A 23,038-nucleotide genomic window follows, 5' to 3' on the forward strand; every position below is an offset into this window, starting at 1 on the left:
CTAGGCTCTGTAGACTCAAACCAACCAACTGGAGAGCGACAACGCCTACCATATAAGGCCTCGAATGGGGCCATCTGAATACTAGAGTGGTAGTTATTGTTATACGCAAACTCCGCCAAAGGCAAGAATTGGTCCCACTGACCTCCAAAATCCATAACACAGGCCCGCAACATATCCTCAAGGACCTGAATAGTACGCTCCGACTAGCCATCCGTCTGTGGGTGAAAAGTTGTGCTAAGGTGGACACTGGTGCCCAACTCCTCCTGAAAAGCCCTCCAAAAGCTGGAAGTGAACTGTGAACCCCGGTCTGAAATGATAGAAACAGGCACACCATGAAGACGGACCACCTTCCTAATGTAGATACGAGTCAACCTCTCGGCACTGAAAGTAGTATGAACAGGAAGGAAGTGTGCTGACTTGGTCAATCGATCCACGATGACCCAAATGCTGTCAACACCTCTAGAAGTCCGAGGCAACCCCACAACGAAGTCCATAGTGATACGCTCCCACTTCCACTCTGGAATGGGTAATCTCTGGAGCTCGCCACCAGGCCTCAAATGCTCGGCCTTTACCTGCTGGCAGCACAAGCAACGGGAAACAAAGTCAGCAATATCTCTCCTCATGCCACTCCACCAGTAATGCTGCCTCAAATCACGATACATCTTCGCTGTGCCCGGATGGATAAAGTCTCTAGACTCATGGGCCTCAGAAAGTATCAACTGTATCAAATCTCCAACTCTCGGAACACAAATGCGGCCGGCGAATTTCAACACTCCATCATGATCTAAGCTAGCCTGACCACCATCACCCGCTAACACTCGATCTCTAAGGGCCAGCAAGGTATCATCCTCAAACTGGCAACCACGGATCCTCTCAAGCAAAGAAGATTGAACTCCCATAAAGGCCAAGACGCGTCTAGAATCTGAGATATCCAACCGAACCATGCTATTAGCTAAAGACTGAATGTCCAAAGCTAAGGGTCGCTCCTCAACAGATAAGAAGACTAGACTGCCCATACTCACCGCCTTCCGGCTCAAGGCGTCCGCTACCACATTCGCCTTGCCCGGATGATAGAGAATAGAGAGGTCATAGTCCTTCAGGAGCTCAATCCAACGACGCTGCCTCGAATTAAGGTCCCTCTGGCTCATGATGTACTAAAGACTCCTATGATCGGTATAGATCTCACATCGAACTCCATACAAGTAGTGTCTCCAAATCTTAAGTGCGAAAACTACCGCCGCCAACTCCAAGTCATGGGTGGGGTAGTTGCGCTCATGAATCTTAAGCTGTCTCGATGCATAAGCAATAACCCGGCCCCGCTGCATCAATACACAACCCAAACCAACACCGGAAGCATCACAATAAACCGTGAATCCCTCACCCTCAACTGGAAGAGTCAATATAGGAGCGGTGGTCAATAACTCCTTGAGCTTCAAAAAGCTCGCCTCACACTCCTCTAACCAAACACAGGGAACATCAACACGAGTCAACCGGGTCAGAATGGCTACAATAGTAGAAAAACCCTCAACAAAACGTCTGTAGTAGCTCGCTAACCCGACGAAACTACGAACCTCAGTAATAGAAGTGGGCCTGTGCCAATCACGAATAGCCTCAATCTTCGCCGGATCAACCCTAATACCCTCCTTGGACACCACGTGCCCCAAGAAGGCTACAGACTCAAGCCAAAACTCGCACTTTGAGAACTTGGCATAAAACCGATGATCTCTCAAAGTCTGGAGTACTATCCTCAAATGTTGTTCATGCTCACTCCGGCTCCGCGAGTATACCAATATGTCATCAATGAAGACGATAACAAATAAATCAAGGTATGGCCTGAACACACGTGTCATCAAGTCCATGAAGGCAGCAGGGACATTAGTCAACCCAAAAGACATCACAAGGAACTCATAGTGACTGTAACGAGTCCTAAATGCAGTCTTAGGGATGTCCACTGCCCTAATCCTCAGCTAATGGTACCCGGACCTCAAATCAATCTTAGAAAACACAGCGGCACCCTAAAGCTGATCAAACAAATCATCGATACGAGGCATGGGATAACGGTTCTTCACCATCACCTTGTTAAGCTGCCTGTAGGCAATGCACATCCTCATAGTCTCGTCCTTCTTCTTCACAAACAAAACAGGAGCACCCCAAGGCGACACACTTGGACGGATAAACCCCTTACCTAAGAGATCCTCTAACTGAACACTGAGTTCCCTGAGCTCTGTAGAAGCCATTCGGTAAGGCGGAATAGAAATAGGACGGGCGTCGGGCTCCAAATCTATGGCAAAATCAATGTCATGATCTGGAGGTAGGCCAGGTAGGTCTGTAGGGAACACATCTGCAAACTCTCTAACCATAGGAACTGAGTCAACTGAAGGGCCCTTCCTACTCACATCTCGCACATAGGCTAAATAAGCTAAACACCCAGAAGAAACCAACTGCCTAGCTCGCATAAAATAGATGATCCCCGTCGGTGTGTGATTATAAGCACCCTGCCACAACACTGGGGGAATGTCAGGCATCGCTAAGGTAACAGTCTTAGCGTAGCAATCCAAGACCGCATAGTAAGGGGATAACCAGTCCATGCCCAGAATCACATCGAAATCAACCATATCTAGCAAAATGAGATCAACTCTAGTATCATAACCCTGGATAGTCACTAAGCAAGATCGCAATACCTGATCCACTACTAAGGACTCACCCACCGGGGTCAAAACATGAACTGGCTCTGCCAAAGACTCAAACCTCATACCCAATCGGGGAGCAAAATAAATAGATACATACGAGAATGTGGACCCGGGATCGAATAATACTGTAGCAGGCTGATGGCATAATAAAAGCGTACCTGTGATAACATCGTCAGATGCCTCAGCTGTCGCCCTCGCCGGGGCTGCGTAGAAATGGCCCTGAGCACCTCTGCCCGATGCATCTGATCTACCACCTAACCTGCCTCCCCGAGCTCCGCCTCTGGTACCCTGTCGGCTGTCCCGACGACCCTGGTCCTGACCACCATCTCTAGCTAGAGGGGGCACTGCTGAAACTGGTCTAGGTGCAAGGGGAGTTGGTACAATCGCTCCTCGCCCTCGCCGGGGGCACTCTCTAGACCAATGGTCAAGAGCACCGCAATCAAAACACCCTGAAGCTGAACGCCCTGAAGTAACCCGATCGCGGTAGGAAGGGAGGAAATCTGATCCCCTCGAACTGTAACATCCGGCAATGTGAAATAATTGAAGAGGCTTAGAATTGGAAATTTTCATTTTTGGAAAGGATTTGAAAATCTGGAAAATTTTCGGCTAAGTATGGAAAAGGTGAGTTTTTGGCCAACTTTGATCTGTCGTAACTTCTAGCTCATGATGAGTTAGAAGTATTTCCAGTTATGGTTGCATAGCCCTCGGAACGATCTTTCCAACGCCGCCGAGTTTTCTCAATTCCGAGTTCGTATAAGTGAGTTATGACCTTTGAAAGTTGGGCAGTCGACAAGGAAATCCGTCCGGGAATCATTAAGGGCATTTTAGTCTTTTCCCTAGCCAATTCTTTTGGGATTATATTGTTGTATAGGGCTGATCTTTGGATCATTTTTGTTCCATTCTAAGAGAGTGAAGGCTAGGGCTTGAGAGTGAAGAAGAGAAGAAGAAGAGGAAAAATCGAGGAGATCCACAAGTTCCACCAAGATCATCGTGGATTTTCGTCGGGGGTGATCCCTAACAAGGTATGTGAGCTCTTTGTGTGGGTTGATCCTTTCCCCCACACACCAAGCTCATTTTTTTTATGATTTGAGGAAAGATTGGATTTGTGTTGAAGTTGTTGAAATTGTTGGTGGTTGTGTTGTTGAACCCTTGTGATTGTGTTGTTGAAGTTCTTGTTGGTTTAGTACATGATTTGGTTGGGATTTTGAGTTGAAATCTATTGAATGTTGAAGGACTTTATGTTCTAAGTGATTGGAGAATGGAACCCTTGAAGTTAGAGAGTTTAGAGTTGGTATTGTGAAGGAGAAAGTTGGACAGCTTGCAAGGGGCACGTCCGCGTCGCGGACAAGACGCGGACTCCACTGTTTTCAGAATTTATGTTCGAAGATTTTCTTTGGTTTGGCTGCCCCAAATCATTCCTAAATTATTCCTAAACACCATGAGGTCCTTCCAAATACCAATCAAGTCCTTGAATCCATAATTAAATTCAAGAAAGTTAGGATCAAGTCAAGTGAAGTTAGAAGTCAAGTGGAGTTAGAGCCAAGCTTAGAAGTTAAGCAAGTCAAAGCAAGTCTTTAAAGCTTTTCAAGAGTCGTTATTGAACGTCTTAACGTCGTTTCAAGTTTCGAGTTGAGTTAAGAGTTTTAAGTCAAGTCAAAAGTAAAGAGTTTAAGTAAAGTAAGGAGTAAAGAGTTTAAGTAAAGTAAGGAGTAAAGAGTCGAGTCCATTTCTCCAAAGTTATTAGGGAACTATGTACTTCCCAAGAAGTTCTAAATGTTTTTTTACATTTAAGTAAGAAAGGGGCCATGTTTTCCAAAAGAGCCTTTGGACTAAGTTTTGAGTAATTATCTCAATCAAAGAAAGAAGTTATTTTAAAAGCATGAGCCAAAGTATTTTTGGGAGTAGTATTGAGCACCGAATTGGGGACACGAGTTCATATTAACTCGACTCTCCATAAGAACCATGCGCCAACATGGGACTTGACGTATCATTCTTTTAGATGATCACGTAAGATTAGGCTAGTGGATCCACTAAGCAAAAGTAAGGTCCTATATCGATGGCAAGGTATAGGATGGTCCTTTGGCAACATGAGGTAAAACGTTGTATCATCACTAAGGCTCGTAGTGGTGGTTGTTGGTTAAAGAACCTCCCATAAAAGCTGTATTATGTTTATAAAAGAAAAGTTGAGGTTGTTATCATTTTATCCTTAACGATCTAAGTTGTTTACATTCTTTTACAAGCTTATTATGTATGGCTTGTGTCTTATTGCTTTACTTTGAGTCCAGTTATTTATATGAGTTGTTCAGAGTCAAGGTAAGTGATCTCTTGTTCTCCTTTCAAGCTTAAGTTGTGGTTCAGCTTTTCCAGCTCACATATTCGTACATTTCATGTATTGATGCCAGTTGGCCTGCATCGTCTTATGATGCAGATACAGGTACCCCGGATCAGCATCCTGCGCGTCGTTGATCCAGCTGAGCACTCCAGAGTCCGTGGTGAGCCTCCTTGCATTCCGGAGGACTCAATTATTTTGTGTACTTAGTTTTGTTCTATTAGGATGTTGCGGGGTCTGTCCCCACATCCATCTCAGTATATTCGAGGCTTCAATAGACAGTCAGTCAGACAGTCAGTTAGTTTTGAGTCTTTCATCCATGTACATGTATATATGTGTAAATATTCTATTTTGAGACTCGAGTTGCCCTTTGGGCCATATTTTTATTAGTTAAGTTGTTTATGTCTTTGCATGACATTGAGTTATTCGGTTGAGTTAAGTTTCCGCTGAGTTAAGAAAGCCAGGCCAAGGGTTCGCCTGGGGCCAACAATGGTCTCCAGGTGCCGGTCCCGCCCAGGGTGTAGGCTTGGGGCGTGACACGAACTCTGGCCCGTACTAGGACCACCCTGGTGATGTTGGCCTCCCTCAGAAGCAGGTAATGCCGCCTGAACAAGCCGACTGGACTGACCCTGCTGGAACCTTTGGCGGGGCCTATCATAGGAGCCTCTCCCTCTAGTCTGGGACCCGTTGTAGCTGCCCTGGTAGCGTGCCCTCTTATCACTGCCCCCTTGGGCCTCATGATGAATATGCTACATGGATCGGGCATGGTCGACTACATCAAGAAATGAACGACCGGCCGAAACCAAATGCTCTGTGTCGACCCTCAGACGGTACCGCAACCCACGTACAAAACAATGAACTCTCTCCTCCTCCGTGGGTAGGATCATGGTAGCATGTCGATATAACTCATGGAACCTCGTCTCGTACTCTGAGACGGTCATAGGGCCCTGCTCCAATTTGGAGAACTGATCACGAAGCCTATCCCTAACGCTCCATGGCATGAACCGGGCCAAGAAAGCCTCTAAGAACTCACTCCAAGATACAAGAGGCGATCCAGCTGGCCTGGACTCTCGATACGAGTGCCACCACTGCCTGGCTGGCCCACGAAACTGATGAGCGGTGAAGTCGGCTCCTCTCGACTCCAAGAGGCCTAATGACTGTAGCTGCTCCTGACAAGTGAGCTGGAACTCGTAGGCATCCTCCCCAATTGCCCCTGAGAATATCGGCGGTGCCAACCTCTGGAATACCCCGAGCATCTTCTGCTCGTGCAGTGGCATCTCCCCGTCCTTTAAGTCTGACAAGACAGTCACATGAACTGGTGGCGGCTGAACCTCTGGTGCCACTGCGACAAGCTTACCCTGCGGCGCTGGAGCTGGTGCTGTTAGGACTGGTGCTGGTGCTGGTGCTGCTGGGGCTGGTGCCTGTCGCATCTCCCCAATAGTTGCTAGTATCTGAGTCAGCAGAGCATAAAGATCAGGAGCTACAGCTGCAGCTGGTGCAGGTGGTGGCTGTGTTGGCCCCGATCCCACCGGCTGTGGAGGTACATATGTTGCCTGAGGCTCTTCCTCCCTATCTCGGGCTAGTGCTACGGCCCTGCCTCGACCTCGGGGTCGGTGTCTACCCCAACCTGAGGCTCTGCCTGCAGACCCGGGTGCGCCACCCCTGGCCGCGCCACCTCGCGAGCGAGCCATCCTGCGAAAGAGTGAAACAAGTGAGATTTCTAAAAACCAATAAGACACACGCTGCACGAAAGTGAAACAAAAGAAGAAATTTTCCTAAGGACATCTTGTAGCCTCCCGAAGATAAGTTACGAACGTCTCTACACCGATCCGCAGGACTCTACTAGACGTTAGCTCTGTACAAGTGAGACCGATAAACCTGAGGCTCTGATACCAACTTGTCACAACCCGATTTCTCAAGTCATGATGGCACCTACTATAACCCACCAGTAGGTAAGCCAACCCGTAACCCGGAACAACAAGTAATGGGTCTGAGGGTAGAAACTAAACAAGAGTAGGCAAATAACAATATAAACAGGCGGAAGCAAACCAAAAACATATATACAAATAAAGATCCCTCCCAGAACCTGGAAGTCGCTAGTACAAAGCTACTAACAAAATGAGTACAAGTTCCAAAAGTGGACAACAGAGACTGGATTGTCTCGAAAGGAAAAAAACAAGTCTATATATACAGATAGAGACTGAAATAGTACAAAACGTCGTGTGCTCACCCCCGTCTCCGGATCAGACTGCTCCAAGCTCGATCAATGCTGGCTACTAGTGCCCGGACCTGCATCACGAAACAGATGCAAAGCATAGCATGAGTACCAAAACAACAGGTACCCAGTAGGCATCATAGGGCGACTGAACTTGAAAAGTAAAGGCAGTATGAAAAGAAGGAATGCACAAATCGAGGTCAAGAACAAAAATCTAACTAACAAAGGAATGCACACGAGTGTACAAAGAACTAACTAAAGTAATCTATAAGCTAACTACACCTACCTGGACCCCATAAGCCCAGAAGGTACACTCGTGTGCAAGTTAAATAAAAACCCGAACGGACCCCCATAAGCCCGACGAGTACACAGAATAACTATAACTAAAGAGAATTGCTTATAAGAACCCAAGAACGAAGAACATCGGACAAGAACCTCAACCCTAATTAGTAGAATCTGACAGTACGAAGGCCGAACCTCGAACCGGACGCTCACCAGAAGTACCCAAGTAACCAATCACAAGTATCAAATATCTGAGGCGGGAACTCTAACCGGATGCTCTATATAAGTATCTGGGCAATAGAGGCCGGAACTCTAACCGGATGCTCTATTTAAGTATCTAGGCAATAGAGGCCGGAACTCTAACCGGATGCTCTATAAAGGTGCCAATGTAGCTGCTGAAAGAGTCCTAATCGATCCACACTCATAAATGTCCGTGGAACGCCGTTCATATTTAGCCAATCAATGTAAGTCCTTGGAACCAAATCGAAAATCAAATTCAAATCGCGAAGTAGAATTAGTGTCGCCGACGTAACTTGTGAAGCCGTAACATTGGGTAAAATAAGGATAACTAAAGTCGGAGCAAGCGTATCGCCTAGCTAAGGCCCAATCTATCAGACTCAAGTCTGCTACACCAGTCTACACGGATCTAAGTCGGCCGAGCGATGTCGGGGCAAAACTAAGGCCTATCGGATCCGAATCATGTATTTCTAAGGCAAGCCCTAGTCAAACCTAAACTAAGGCCCAAATGCTTCAAATAGACAAGAATTAAGCATGCAAGCACCCCACATAGCGAGGAGGTTCCATTAATAACACAAAACATGCTCACAGTTACTCGATAATTCCCGAAATAGGCCGAAAACATGATTTCTTAACACCTATGCAAGATTCAATAACTACCCAACCCAAATCCCAACTAATCAACGTGCATTCACATTCTCAAGCTCAATCTAAGAGAGGGAAACCGTAGCCTACCTGTAGGCCGATCACACGCGCTCTAAAATCACTTCTCCGGAGCTTTCCCTTTCCGAACGGTCTCAAAACGCTGCCCCGCTATCAAAAATAGAGTCACAACGTTAACACGGTTGTTTAGACACCAAAATCACAACAAACGGAGACGGTCAATTTTGGAGTCAAAATGGGAATCGTGGGACCCGCGCAGGAAATTGTGAAATTAACCCCAAAAGTGGGTCTTAACCAGTTCCCCCAGCTCATGTCCCATAATGAGACACAATTCGGGGCTCGGGAACAACACAATATTAACATGCAACTAAAACCCAAATTTTCTCAAAAATTAGAAATGGGACAGCAGTTGAATCAGTGTATTTACCAAAAACGGGCGGTCTACAGTAAACTCTGACAACACCACAATGTTCTCCTCGAAAAACCACTCAAGATAGCCTCAAAAATCACTAAAATCGGACCTAAAATGGCTGAGAAAACAAGTCTCAAAAATTTCCAAAATTAAGCTCACAAAAAGGGTGCGGTAGCAGGTATTTTTCAAAAATTGCCTCAAACGGGGACCCTAAATCACTATCCGAGCTCACCAACGCATTTTCCTCGAAAAATCTCACAACTTTGCCTTTTGAATCGCCCAAATTGGTTGAGAGATGAGAGAGTTATAAGGGTTTGAAGTTTGTAAAATGTTGCTGATTTTCTGCATTTATAGCAGATATTTCTGCAATTTCCCAAAAACTAAAAACTCCGACGGGGTGCTCCGAACTCGTTCGGAACCCCGTGCACGCAAATGAAGTATGCAACCATACCAGATTCGATATTCCGGACTCAACGGCGCAGTCGAAATTTCTATTAAAGGTCATCTCAATAAAAAGTGGGTCCCACTTCCAAAAGTCATTTTAAGTAAAAACCCACAAAAGGGCTCGGAAAGATATCGAAAACCTCCAGACACAAAAGAAGGGTCAATCTAGACCAAACTCGACATTCTGGAGCTAACCACGCTGACGGAATTCTCATCCGAGCGCGTTTACTCAGAATGTTGACCAAAGTCAAACTTAGGCTTAAACTTAAAGTTAAAACGCCTAATCGCACCGACTCACACTGAAAACCTCGGGAGTCATGACGACCATGCTACTAGCCTAAAATGACCCTTCCGGAGCTGATGGAATCATCAGAATTGGATTCCGATATCATCTTCTTGAACTTTTGATTGAAAATAATCATTCAAGGTTCATAACCTCCAAAACACAAAAACTCGCACCAAGACCAAACGAACGACCAGGTGACCGAACTGTCAGTCCCAGCAAGTCATAAATGACTTGGGGTCGCTATAGGAACGCTCTAAACGACACACAGAAGGCAAGACACAGAAATGACCAAGAGGGTCATTACAAGCGTGGACAAGACGTTGTATCACCACTTAGGCTTATAGTGGTGGCTGTCGGTTAGAGAAACTCCCACAGGAAAAATTGCATGGTTCCTCGAGGGGTTCTGCTTAGTATGAATGGGGGTATGAGACTCCATTCATGCACTGCACAAGTAGACTTTCAGATGAAGCATGATATTTTTATGATATTATAAATATGATTTTGACGTCATGTTTTAAATAGTTTTACAAGCTTTGTATATATTGCAAGTGTCTTATTGCTTTATATTGAATTCAGTTATTCATGAGTTGAACAGAGCCAAGGTAAGTGTTCTCTTGTACTCCTTTCAAGCTTAAGTTGTTGTTTAGCGGTCCAGCTCGCATACTCGTACATTCCATGTACTGATGTCAGTTGGCCTGCATCTTTTTATGATGTAGACGCAGGTACCCAGGATCAACATCCAGCACGCCGTTGATCCAGTTGAGCACTCCAGAGTCAGTGGTGAGCCTCCTTGCTTTCCGGAGGACTCAGTTATTTTGTGTTCCTAGTTTTGCTTTATTAGGATGTTGCGGGGACTGTCCCAACATCCATCTCAGTGTTATAGAGGCTTCATAGACAGTCAGTTAGTTAGTTTTGATTCTCTCTTCTATGTATATATAAAGATTTTATTTTGAGACTCGAGTTGCCTTTTTGGCTAGATTTTATCAGTTAAGTTGTTGTATGTCCTTTCATTGCATTGAGTTATTCTGTTAAGTTAGGTTTCCGCTGAGTTAAGAAAGCCAAGCCAAGGTTTCGCTTAGGGGCCAGCAATGGTCTTCGAGTGTCGGCCACGTCCAGGGTGTAGGCTCGGGGCGTGACATTATTTCTATCTTTCATCATTCTTTATATTAACTTTTCACCAATAATTTTTCATATTATTATACTGTCCTTATATATGTGATAACACGATGTTATTTTTCCTTGAACGAATCATTCTTGGTTGAATAAATTAAAAATTGTTTACAAGTATATGACTATATCTTTGTTAGGTATAAGATCAACATGTGATTATATATATGATTTCACAGATAGAATATTTTTTTAAAATTTTAATTTTTAGTTTTTCCGGAAAAAAAAGGAATTTTTTTCTCAGTTAACTATGGACAGTCAGATAACTATCTTTGATTTATGTACATCGTCAATCGAGATGTCAAATATGATAGCCAACAACAAGAATGCCATATATCATGTTATAACTTATAAAATAAATAAATATGCAAAAATAATTCTAAAAAATAAAATGTAGTTGTTCTCTTCACATGTTCAGATGATATCTAAATAGTTTATCGTGAAATACACATGCAAAGCACAGCTGGTTAGATGATAAGAAAAATGCACAACAAATATCGTCTATGAGGTCATATTAGTGAGATACGGCTAATTACATGATTGTACCTCATCAAATTGACATAAATATATACATTATTGCATTTAACTAATAAAACTTTTCATTGACCATCTTCATAGGTTCACATGAATAAGAGATATATATATGATGATCCACATTGAACATTCACAAAAGAATCTGCATTATTATTTTGTGCAAAACTTATTATTCAAATCTTCGCTTAAATAAACAATACTATTAACTATAACATATATTTTCTTAATCGTTAATCACGTGCAATGCATATGTCGAAAAACTAGTAGGATTAGAAAAATATAAAAATCAATCAGATAAGTTAAACTTAAAATTAGATAAAAATGGTTGGGCATCAAGCCAAGCCCAATGTCCCCAGCATAAAGTTCTTATTTTTTCCTCACTGCACTGTAGTTTGTTAACATGCCTGTTACTTCGTTAACGACATTCTGATAACTTATTCAGTTTTGTTATATTAATTTAGGCATTGCATAGCTTATTCAGTTTTGTAATCTAAATTTAGGCATTGCTGGTCAGTGAGGATGCTCAGTCCCTTTGATTCCCTGGTCTCAGGTCTGGAATGGTTAGAACAGTTGAGCAGTTTCGGTTTCAATTATATGAAAAAAATCTAAGGGCCCGTTTGGCCATGCAAAATGGTAGCATGATATGGAATCATGATATGATATCATAATATGGAATTATGAGATGAAATTGAAGTTTTGTTTGTACATGCGATATGAAATTTTTGTGTTGTAATTTTCTCATAAACATAAGAATTTCATAAGTTGTAAAACTATTAAAATAGCCCCAATTGTTTATCCAATCTTATCAAATAAACAAAAATTTATAAAATCTCATAATTAATTATTACAAAGTTATTTGTTCTCCACTTAAGTAACTGTTTCATCAAACTTTAATTCAATTAAAAAAAATTAAACATAAATTGTAGTGTACTATTCTTTAATATAATCCTCCCACATAGTACAGACAATCTCCTCACGTTGAACTTGCCTTTCTCGATCATGTGACCGAGAAGACGAACCAACATTGTCACTTTGAACAATTTGTTCGTCAATATCATCCGCAACTATATTTTCATGCTCATAGACCATAAATATTTCATCAGTCCTTTGGTATGAGATAAATGGTTAGTACATATAAATGTGGGGTTATTTTAACAAAATATAAATTTGTGGACCAATTTTTGTATTAAAAATATCTCAAATCATGATATAAAATTCTCATATCATGGTTTTTGAAGAATATGGAATCACATTTCATGATATGGAATCATGAGATGGAATCAGCGTAAAATCACATGCCCAAATGTTGATTCCATCTCACAATTCCATATCGTGATATGGTTTCGCATGACCAAACACTTACTAAACTTCCGCTGGATAGCCTGTTACATCACTTTTTATGTCAAATTGATATAGTTATTCCATTTATCAAGAGCTAATTAGACCAACTTCGAAAATTAAACTAGATATAGATTAACACTTGCTTTCCTTTTCTTAAATTGATATGATATTATCTGCTAACATATGCTGCAAGAAATGATGTGTTTGATTGAATGTTGAGTTATTTAACTAAATGACTTAGGAATTAGTTGGACTTGATGACACTCCATAATTTTGGTGAGTTCCTCCAAGCTCAGAAACTAATGAGATAAAAAGGATGTGATACAATCAATTTTTTAAAGTCACACGTCTTCTTTCCATTCTATACAAGGAGCAAGAACTAAGTTTTGCCAAAAAATTTAATAAATTTATTTGAACATTGTCATAAAATCTAACACCATTTTTTCTAATACAAATTTATTATTTTTTCTTTTAAGAGAGAATAGTGTTAGATTTTATGGAGTTATTTTTTTGGAGAAAACAAAGAAGAAAACAATGGTAAATTTTGTTTGGCACGTAGGATTAATAGTTAAATTTAACAACTTTTTAATAAATTTATTAGATTTAGGATAAAGAATCAAAATGAACATCTTAAGTAAAATATATTGAGATCCATAATAAATACTTTTTTCTTGGGTTTCCCGCCCGTGTATGGTATCCAGTTGAAATTTGACCGGGAATTTGCGCATGGAATTTTCAGTTTTTTTGAAATAAAATTTATAATATATTTGTAAATTACATAAAAGTACTATAAGTCACAATAATTGATAATTCAAAATGTTTAAAAGATCTATGAAAAATTTACGATCAAATATAGACTTGTTTGAATCTCAAAATCTGAAAAGTGCCATATAAAATGAGACGGAGAGAGTATTAAGTATGAGAATAAAGCATTACTGGAAAAAAAAAACATTACTGGACTATTTTGGTCATTTTCTCAAAGTTGACCCATAAGCTATTCAGTTCCTCTGCGTTTACTTTGAGTCAATGGGGGATAAATGATTGTTGTCAGATGTGGTGATTGTTGTTTCTCATATATTCGCAGATTAGCAGAACTCTAAAATTCTCCCATAGCTTCCCAAATTCAATCTGCCCAAAGATGGAATTTGATGTATTCTTTAATTTTAGACAGCAAGACTTGGACAAATATTGGGATTAATATTCCCTTCAGGATTTGAATTCCTTTTTGGACATGTGTCCAAATGTTCACATAATAAAAGAAATTCATTCAGGCTTTATATAAAATTACAAACTCCAATTATGGAAGAGTATATAAAAATAAAGCAATGATCGAAATCGATCAAGAATGTATAGGAATAGCAAGGATAGTTGAAGCAGAAATTCAACAAGCACAAATTCCAGAAGAATATGAAATTCATTTTGGGAAAACGCAAGAAATAGAAAGTTCTAGCAGTAATCCAAGGCTTTCATTAGAATCTGGGAGAAATTCCATAAGAAAAAGTATATCCATATATATTTATATGTATGTATGTATTATCAAGTTAATAAGATCTTCTAACTTCAAAATATATTATTTTAAAATGTTTTGAGTTCTTTTTTTAAAAAAAAAAAAACTCATGAGATATGTAAAAATATGTGAAATATATATGAATTATTAAAAATTTATTATCTACAAAATAAGTTTTATATTCAGTAATATGGAATAAACATTTTCATTTTGTCCCTACACTAAATTAAAACTTTCGGAAACAGCCTCTCTACCTCAACGAGGTAGTGGCAAGGTCTGCGTACACTCTACCCTCCCCAGACCCCACCTAGTGGGATTTCACTGGGTATGTTGTTGTTGTTGTTGTTGTACTAAATTAAAATCTAATAACTCTAAAAAAAAATAGTAACATTAATTAAAATTTATTACAAATTCAACTATTGCACATTAATTCTTTAGCTATAACATTATAAATTCTCTTAGTTATTACTAATTATTGCAAACGTTATTCACACTCTTTTACATTCTTTAGTTATAATATTATAAATCCTCGTAGTTATTACATTAATTATTTCTGTCTTTCATCATTCCTTATATTAACTTTTCACCAATAATTTTTCATATTATTATACTGCCCCTATATATGTGATAACACGATGTTCTTTTTCTTTGAACGAATCATTCTTGGTTGAATAAATTAAAAATTGTTTACAAGTATATGACTATCTTTGTTAGGTGTAAGATCAACATGTGATTATATATATGATTTCACAGATAGAGTATATTTTTTTAATTTTAATTTTTAGTTTTTCCGGTAAAAAAAAGGAATTTTTTCTCAGTTAACTATGGACAATCAGATAACTATCTTTGATTTATGTACATCGTCAATCGAGATGTCAAATATGACAGCAGAACATCATATATTATGTTATAACTTATAAAATAAACATAATTCTATAAAATAAAATGTAGTTGTTCTCTTTACATGTTCATATGATATTTAAACAGTTTAACATGGAATACACGTGCAAAACACAGCTGGTTAGATGATAAGAAAAATACACAACAAATATCGTTTATAAGGTAATATTAGTGAGATACGACTAATTACATGATTGTACCTCATCAAATTGAAATAAATAAATACATTATTGCATTTAACTTATTAAAATTTTCATTGACCATCTTCGTATGTTCAATCTGCCCAAAAATGGAAATTTGATGTATTCTTTAATTTTAGATAGCAAGACTTGGACAAAAGCTTTGTAGCTAATCTTCACAAACGTCTGAAAGACATAGGCATCAACGCATTCAAACCCGATGTCAAGTCTGAATGCGGAGAACAAATTTCAACAGAAATCTTAGAAGCCATCGAGGAATCAAGGATTGTCATTACCATCTTTTCCAAGGACTATTGCTTGGAAGAACTCACTAAGATCATGGAGTGCGTTGACAACAAGGGACGGGAATTCTTCTCTGTCTACTATAAATGTGAGCCATTAGATTGCTTAAGGTCAATAGTCAACTTTGGGGCATATCTCAAGGGTTCTGATTTGAGGAAGGTGCAGAGGTGGAAGGACGCTCTCCGTAAAGCAGATGACATGGAAGGATCATGAAATTATTTTGCTGGAGCTGAATTTTCCCATTGGTAAGTATAGCTTAAATCATTTACTAACTTTCTAGCCCAAATTGGTAAGTCTAGAGCAAAAATGAGAAGAAAACTTCTCATCATCTACAAATAAACTGACAAATGAGTTCTAGCTCCAGCTTTTAAAAATATATTTTAGGTGGAGTTCAAGCTACATGAGTATTATACAAGCTTGTCTTGCAAGATTTGAAGCTGCAGCTAAACAACAAATACTCTGGAATTCATTTTATGCGGGTCAAGTAAGGTTCTTTAAATGGGATTGAAGTATTTCTTAGGCGAGGATGTGAGGAATGGGTGCCATAGAGAAGACAACTATTCCAAAAGGAATATTTGTCAAGATCTGTTGTCAGTTAGAGATGGCTTGATTTGCGATCATGTGAATACCTTGTAAGACTCCCAGCCAGTGTCTGCCAGATGAGAAAACTGAAAATTTTGATTCTGAAAGGCTGCTCAAGACTTGCAATTTTACCTGAAAATCTAGGTGATCTAAACGAGTTGGAGGAGCTCTACGCTGGCAACACTGCCATTTGGCAACTGCCAGATTCTATTGGAAACTTAAGCAAACTCAAGATCCTATCATTAAGAAAAGGGCGGAAGGTAAAGCATCAATCTGCTCGCAGTTTGATATTACCCTGGGTGTTTCATGCTTTGAGCGAATTGAAAAGCTTAGATCTCAGTGGATGTAATTTATGTGATAGCCAAGCTGCTGCTCTTAAGAACTTAACCTCTTTATTGGAACTGAACCTGAGCAGAAATAAGTTTATTTATTTCCCTGATGTCTTCAGCCAACTTTCTCACCTTCGATATCTCAATATAGCCCACTGTCAGGAACTTAAGGAACTTCCCCAACTTCCTCAGAATATAGAGGAATTATATGTAGAAGATTTTTTGGCAAAAGAAAGTATTGCAAAGCTACGGATGTACCCAAGGTTGAATTTGGTATCATTCACCAATTATAGTTTTGATCAACAATCTTATACAGAGGAGAGCATTGGTAGCTCAATTTCAGATGAGATTCTCAGTTTGTTTCTATCAAACAATATGGATGATGTGATCCTCCCCACTCTTAACTCTGATCATAGGGTAACTTGTTCCATTGTCTTTCCTGAACGTGCAATTCCCACATGGTTTATGCATCGGAGTGTTGAGGAAAAGATCTTGTTCAAACTGCCCATTAATTGGTATAATGATAAGTTCAAGGGCTTTGCTATATGTTGTGTGACTCTCATGGGAGCAGGTGTCTGCAGTCCTAATTCAAGGCTATCGGGAAGTATGACTATGCTTTCATCAATGCCAAATTGATATGCAATGATCATTTGAAAGACCTTAAAGTGATAGAGAAAGAATGTAAAATGGGCACATCGTCTAGAACATATGGCTGGTGTGTTTGCTTCGCCTACATACCATTGTATTCTTCACTGCAAGTTGGAGACATTAATCAGTATAGCCTATTTGAGGCATATATCCAGGGGTGCATTGTGAGACAGTGGGGAGTTCATTTGATCTATCAGGATGAATGAATATTTTTGAAGCGCAGACTCAGAAGGATTGCTTCAAGTTGACCTAAGCTGAAAAAGATGCTAAATTATTTGAATATGGTTAGGTTAACAAATTTATTTCTATGTGACTAAGTGATCGTTCGGTAGGGAGTATTTGGAGAAATAGTCCATGTATAACTAATCGAATTAATCATAACTTTACATGTTATTATAAGATGTATTACTAATACCTTTCATTTGGTGATATTAGTAATACATAAGATTTAATACCATGAGATTCATCTATTTAAAGACAGAGATATCTCTCAAATCATTTTGTTTATTTTCTTGATTTTATGTTTTATATTTGTACTAGTAAATTTATTTAAATAAATTACTTTACAATTTATTTAGAGAGAGTTGTTTGTTGCTAAATTAATCTAATACAAATCAATACAATATTTGAAATGTGAGTTGTTTAACGTTTATTAATAAAAAGGCAAATATATCACCACTTGACGTTTATGATCTTAATTGAATGTATTATTTGTTGATATATATAAATGGTTTTCTAATTATTTGCATTTTGAACTATTTATAAAATTGTGTACATATTAAAACTACAAACTTGCAATTTTTATGTGTAAATGTAGATGGTTTATTCTATTTTACTATTGTTTACCGTCTTTTCGATTTTAAAAGTAGATGATCTATATTTTTTTAATTGAAAATTAATGTTTTGTGAGTGACCAATTTATTAAGATCAATTATTTACCCTCAAACAATTCAAGTGGGTAAATAGCAAACATGACAACAACATTGTTCTTTCTCCAAACAAGTTAGAAGGTAGTAATGAAAAAATAATATTTTTTCAGCAATTATCTACCTTGATCAAATTACATCATAATTCAAGGATATAATTGGAAGAAAGTTTTTTATGGAGTTCTAATCCAAACACAAGATGATGTGGGAAACAATGAATCAAACACTTGATAAAAAATAATATATGTACTACTAATCTTTGTGTTATTAATCTTTATACCAAATCTGAATTACATCCACCCTCTCACACACGTTCGAGAGCTTTTAGATCCTGCCCTACCTTAAAACGTCCATTGGATCTTGGTCTATTTGAGATTGTTCCTTTTAATCGTAATCAAAGATGTTTTTTTGTCTCTCGTTTCTTTTCTAGAAAAAAAAAAAAGAACCTTATGGATCGAACCCGTAATTGTTAGGTTAATAATGTTGGAAAAGATTAGGCAAAATTAATATTTACTTCGAACTATTGAATAATAGGTCGAATGAATAAGGAAATTAAAACTATGAGTACACGGTAATTAATATGATTAGAAATAATATAAAAATCAATCAGATAACTTAAACTTAAATTAGTTAAACATGGTTGGGCATCAAGCCAAGTTCTTACAGTATTTTTTTTCTCATAATAATTGTGTCCTCGCTGCACTGTAGTTTCAAGTTTGTTAACACATCAGTTACCTGGTTAAAGATATTCTGATTACTTATTCAGTTTAGTAATCGAAATTCCGGTTTCAATTTGGACATTTATAAGAAAGAAAAGCTAAACTTCCGTTGGATGGCCCATTACATCACTTTTTATGCCAAATTGATATACTTATTTCATTTATCTAGAGCTAATTGGATCAACTTCAAAAATTAAACTAGATATAGATTAACCCTTGCTTTCCTTTTCTTAAATTGATATAATACTATCCGTTAACCTATATTATTTAAACAAACAAGGTTTGATTGACATTAATGGAGTATTACATAAATTATAGTTTAAAATAATTTAATTTTTAAAAGTATAATCTTTAAAAATTTGACCTTAATTAAATTTATTATTTTATATTTTCTACATCAGAATATATTTTTATAGCTATTATTTACTTGTAAAAATAAATATTAGAGTTTTGATTATTATTAATAAAAATATTTGTTTTCATTATGCTATTTTACTTCATTATAAAACATTATTAGCTCAAATACTTAATTAAAATTTCTTACTTTTTTCGTCCAAAAAATAATGTTTATGCTTTTATAAAAAAAAATTGTTACATGAACTCAAAAAAAATCATGATTTTAAAAAAAGTCGAACAAAAGTTGATTGATAATGAAAAGATATAATAGGTATTTAAATTTTTTAATTAGAATAAAGGGGATAATTTAATTACTATTCAAAGTTGAGGAGAGAGTTTGATTTTTAAAGTAAAATTGGAGGGCGAAACATAAAATAATCTATTAGATATTATGGGAAAGTCCCAAAATTCTTTTATGATTTAAAATTACGTTAAAAGTAAACCAGAAAAAAAAAAAAAGTAAGAGAATGTTGAGAGGACTGAGGAGAAAGAAAAAGTAGAAGATTTTTTTAAAAAAATGGATGAAAAAAACTAAGGAGATGAAACGGGTAAATTATGAGACCCCTCGTAAAATTTCACTAAACTAATACTCGATTAATTAATAACTTCATTAACATAATATTTTCCTCCGATCTCGACTTGGGGCGATGGAAAAATCCACCCATTTCGATAAGATAATATATTTGCGGAAGATCCCTATATAAACATATGGTCTCATTAATATTATAAATTAAAAATTCTTTAAAAGTATAAATATATCTAAGACAATTTAGTGGAATATGATTCTATTGTGTTTTGTTTTTTAAGAAAATATAAATATAGTTGAAGCTCATCTCTAACTTTTCTTAGTACATACAAAAGTTACAATGTTGTCTTTTCGAACAACACCATAAAATTGGGAAGAGTTTTAGATGCGATAAGTGTTTTCTTACATGTAACTGGTTACAAATGTATTGTATCATCTTCAACTTTATCATCAACATTATTTTTTCTGATGGTATCCACAATTTCTTCTACGCTCTAGACCTCTGAACATGTATCATTTTCACATGAGTAATCCAACAGGTTATTAACGTCCATTTTATTGTGATAACCGGGATCATTAATCATGACCTCAAGTTCATGAATGTCATTTTGTCAAGTAGGTTCTTTTAAATTCTCTGAGATTTCATCCCTAAAAGAATTTTGCAGTGTCGAAACACTATTTAAATTAATAAATATTAATTTACGATTAAATAATATCTCTATAAAATAATAATATTTCATGATCTCACTTATATTAATTTAGTGAGGTAAACCTGTATATAGATGACAGTAAAGTGTCCCGCACACAACTGGCAATACATGTGCCTCTCATGGAATAATTTTTTCCTTGTGTAGGTATATTAACTATGTTTACTTAGTAGGTATTTGGACATGCGACTTGAAATCATGAGATGAAATCAATGTTTGGACATGTGATTTCATCTTATAATTTCAAATCATAAGATGAAATCTCAAATTCTCCAAAAATCATGATTTGAGATTTTTCAAATATAAAAATTGACTCATAAGTTTATATATTGTAAAAAACAACCTTATGCATATATGTCTACTAACTATTTATTTCATATGCAATAATTCTTATCATTACTCTTTAAACCATTTATATCTCATATAATGATTATTCTCACTACCATAGACTTTATTTTGACTTCAAATCAATTTCTACTTTACTTTTTATTTTCACCAAATTCATTATTTTTTTACTCCCTCCGTCCCATTTTATATGTCATCCCTTTCTATAAATAGTTGGTCCATAATACTTGTCATTTCATAAAATCAATGCATAAATTACCATATTGTTCTTTTTTTTTTACCTTGTGAGTTATTAGCCTTGAAAATATACATTTGACCAACTTAGAAAAGCTAAGTAAATGATTCATGTTCATTGGTAAAATTAATTAATCAAAATAAATTAATTCATATTCATTGATTGAAAACTTGAGTTCCAAAACAATTAAATAAGGGTAGGAGGGTAAAGTTACATCATTTCTTAATGCAAGTGCAAAGTAAAAATGTGACATATAAAATGGGACGGAGGGAGTATCAAATATACTTACCAATCAAATTGACCAACAAATGATTCAAAGTAACAATGTTGGTTCGTCTTCTCAGTCATATGAACGAGAAATGCAAGTTCAATGTGAGAAGATTGTCCCTACTATGTGGAATGATTATATTAAAGATTAGTACACCACAACTTATGTTTTTTTTTTTTTATTGAATTAAAGCTTGATCAATAAATATTGTATTTTTTAAGAATGTCTTTGTGTATTATGCGATTTTATAAACGTGTGCTTATTTGGTAAGATTGTATAAAGAATTGAGACAATTTTAATAGTTTTACCGCTTATGAATTTTTTTTGCTTATGAGAAAACATACAACATAAAAAGTTCAAATCGCATATGCAAATAAAATTTCAATTTCATCTCATGATTTTATGTAATTTTAAAAAAAATGCAATTGTATTACCCATTTTTTCTTACCTCTATAGATCCATCCAAGAAAAATAATCCCTCTTCCGTGTATGTAATGATAGTTCAATTTTTTCATGATAGTTACTCCCTCCATTTCATATTAGTTGAATTTTTGAGGCATTGTTCATTTTTTAAATTAACTTAATTGTTAAGTTTTCAAGACTATTTTTAGAATGTTCTTTCAATTTTACCCTTCATTTGAATTTTCAATGTGATGACTTCAATAAATTTGACAATAATTAACAAGAGTAAAAATGGAAACCTATATTCAATTTATGTCTTAATCTATTTTTTTTAAAGGGTGTGAAACACCTCAAAAATTCAATTAATATGAAATGGAGGGAGTATTAAATATCGTATCATACAAGACACAATGTCATTACATAACAATAATTATAATTAGGTCTCAGTCCCAAAATATTTTATTGAAATCAGTATATTGTCTAAATATAAAAATCTGTACGCTTGATAGTACTCTCTCCGTCCCTTTTTATATGTCATTCCTTTCTATAAATAGTTGGACCACAATATTTGTCATTTTATAAAATGTATGCATAAATTACCATATTTTGCCTATTATACCCTTGGTAAAGTAGTTAATTAATCTTTAAGATGTATTCATCATTTATTATAAAATTGACTCATCGTCTCTTGTGCTTTTAATTAATGGATAACTCATTGTTGTTTGTGGTTCCAAATTACCACATTATCTCTTAGTTCTTTCTCACATTTATTCACACATAGCTAGCCAGAATCCACATTCTCCATGGCTTCAGAATTTCAATCTATCAAAAAATGGAAATATGATGTTTTTCTGAATTTTAGACGAGAAGATTTCGACGGCAGCTTTGTTACTGATCTTTACAAACGTCTGGAAGACAAAGGAATCAAGGTATTCAAACACGATGTCAAATCTGAAAGAGGAGCACCATTTTCGACAGAATTCTCAGAAGCCATTGAGGGATCAAGGATTGCTATTACCATCTTTTCCGAGGAGTATGCTTTATCCGGACGGTGCTTGGAAGAAATCACTAAGATCATGGAGTGCGTTGACAGCCATGGACAGATCTTCTATCGCACAGAACCATCAGTAGTATCACGCACGTTTGATTTAAATAAAAACAAGGAATATTTCAACGGTGCTGATTTGAAGAGGTTTCAGGATGCTCTCTCTAAAGCATTCGAGGGATTTAATGAGGATCATTATTATCCTTTCCAACTTATCTGTTGGTGAGTAGTAGATCAAAAGTTAAGAACTAACTGAGTCTCATTCAATTTTTTGGGATATTCTTTATTTCTCTGCTTTATGCTCCCTTTGTCCCTAATTATTTGTCCACTTTTTCTTTTATAGTTGTCTTTAATTACTTATTCATTTTGACAAATCAAGAAACGACAATTTCTTTGATTTTAATATATATGCTATATTAAA

At 37.0% G+C, this 23,038-nt stretch overlaps 2 protein-coding genes and 2 long non-coding RNA genes across 6 annotated transcripts in view; 2 read left to right on the forward strand and 2 right to left on the reverse strand.

Annotated features, from left to right (window-relative positions):
- Positions 1-23,038, forward strand: part of LOC125872635 (TMV resistance protein N-like) — a 363,550-nt gene that overhangs the window by 247,555 nt on the left and 92,957 nt on the right. The gene's annotated exons all lie outside the window — the stretch shown is intronic.
- LOC125872634 (TMV resistance protein N-like) overlaps positions 1-23,038 on the forward strand; it is a 360,886-nt gene that overhangs the window by 220,449 nt on the left and 117,399 nt on the right. The gene's annotated exons all lie outside the window — the stretch shown is intronic.
- Positions 1-23,038, reverse strand: part of LOC125872687 (uncharacterized) — a 150,830-nt gene that overhangs the window by 19,860 nt on the left and 107,932 nt on the right. The gene's annotated exons all lie outside the window — the stretch shown is intronic.
- The window catches only part of LOC125872686 (uncharacterized), an 88,783-nt gene continuing 82,568 nt past the window's right edge, over positions 16,824-23,038 (reverse strand). Inside the window, exon 2 of the long non-coding RNA XR_007447151.1 lies at positions 16,824-16,983. This is a non-coding gene — a long non-coding RNA (uncharacterized LOC125872686). The remainder of the gene's footprint in view (positions 16,984-23,038) is intronic.

Source organism: Solanum stenotomum, chromosome 8 (genome assembly GCF_019186545.1).
Source record: "Solanum stenotomum isolate F172 chromosome 8, ASM1918654v1, whole genome shotgun sequence".
In the NCBI taxonomy this organism is placed as follows: Eukaryota; Viridiplantae; Streptophyta; class Magnoliopsida; order Solanales; family Solanaceae; genus Solanum; species Solanum stenotomum.